A 1304-nucleotide genomic window follows, 5' to 3' on the forward strand; every position below is an offset into this window, starting at 1 on the left:
GTAGTGCAAACAGTTTTACTGTTTACTGCACGTTGTTATTCTTCTGGTTATTTCGCTACAGTGGCTAATGAACCGGAAGAATAAGATGGATAGGTTAGAAAATACAAATACAACCAGTTTCCATTGAATCCTGCAGTATAATCACTGAGCCTTTCCACATTAAAGGCCACAAACAGTACAATCTGAATATGAAGCGACAAGGTCTGAGAACAGCTTAGCTTTTAAATGTTTCTATCAACCTGATCCCACAAACACGGGACAGACCTCTTTCAAAAATATAGACACCTGCACCTACAAACCAATGTGCATCATATTTAGTCAACTGTATTACAAATACTCTCAACTACTCGGTTGAACTCTTCTGGCTGATCGGCGTAGACGTGATGGGAAGCATCTTCGATCAGCTGTAGAGAGAAACTACTGTCATTTTTAATATTTCCAACCAATGAATTTAGAGAGTGTCCTGCATTGCAAACACAATAATTTCTCACTGTGACGCTGGTGGGGCTTTTGCCTCTGATCTGAACGACTGTCTTTCCAGTGGATGGGTCCACCCAGGACAGCGCGCCGTACAGCAAGCTGACGGGCATCGACGGTGGCAGCAGATGAACACGCTGAACCATCGGCCTCTTGGCCCAGCCGATCGACTCAGACATGGCTTTGAAACCCACCTCACCGCTGGGAGGAAAAGACAAATTCAATATACAGTTTCTTCTGCATCTTCAGGAGAATGCATCTGCAGAAAGACTGTACCTTGGGTTCTGAGCGTTACAGTGGTAAATGTATTGCATCATAGTGTCGTCTTCAAACAGATCCTCAAACTTCCTCTTGAAGTCGGGACGGAATCGGTTGACCAGCCCTGGACCTGCATGAACACATGTGACGTGATGATGTCTTGAATAACTTGATTTTGAAGTATCATCAACTTCAAATCAAAGCAAATTGCTCATCTGCTCATGTCCCAAAACCTAGTAAGCTGCCTACACAGACAGTATTTTAAGACATTACAATTAAGAGAAAAGTAGCATTAGATACCCAGATTAAGGCATAATCACATGTATGATTCATGAAGAAGTCAAACCCATAATGAACTGTGACGAGCACAGTAAAAAATTCAAGATGGCAGAAGAAGCAAGAAAAATGTTGATATACTCAATTTGAATTACAAATCAGACTATTTGACTTTTTAAGTTATATATTTTTATAATTATTACAGAGAAGTGGTTCTCAATATATACATTTACATTTTTAATCTAACTAAAATGCAGCAGCTAGAGTTCTTACTAGAACCAGGAAGTACAACC

The 1304-nt window shown here is 40.4% G+C and overlaps 1 pseudogene; it reads right to left on the reverse strand.

Moving 5' to 3' along the window:
• Positions 1–59: 59 nt before the first annotated feature.
• The window catches only part of LOC107578355 (protein ABHD4-like), a 5947-nt pseudogene continuing 4702 nt past the window's right edge, over positions 60–1304 (reverse strand).

The sequence above is a fragment of the Sinocyclocheilus grahami genome, unplaced genomic scaffold (genome assembly GCF_001515645.1).
Source record: "Sinocyclocheilus grahami isolate Dianchi unplaced genomic scaffold, SAMN03320097.WGS_v1.1 scaffold9879.1, whole genome shotgun sequence".
NCBI classification, from domain to species: Eukaryota; Metazoa; Chordata; class Actinopteri; order Cypriniformes; family Cyprinidae; genus Sinocyclocheilus; species Sinocyclocheilus grahami.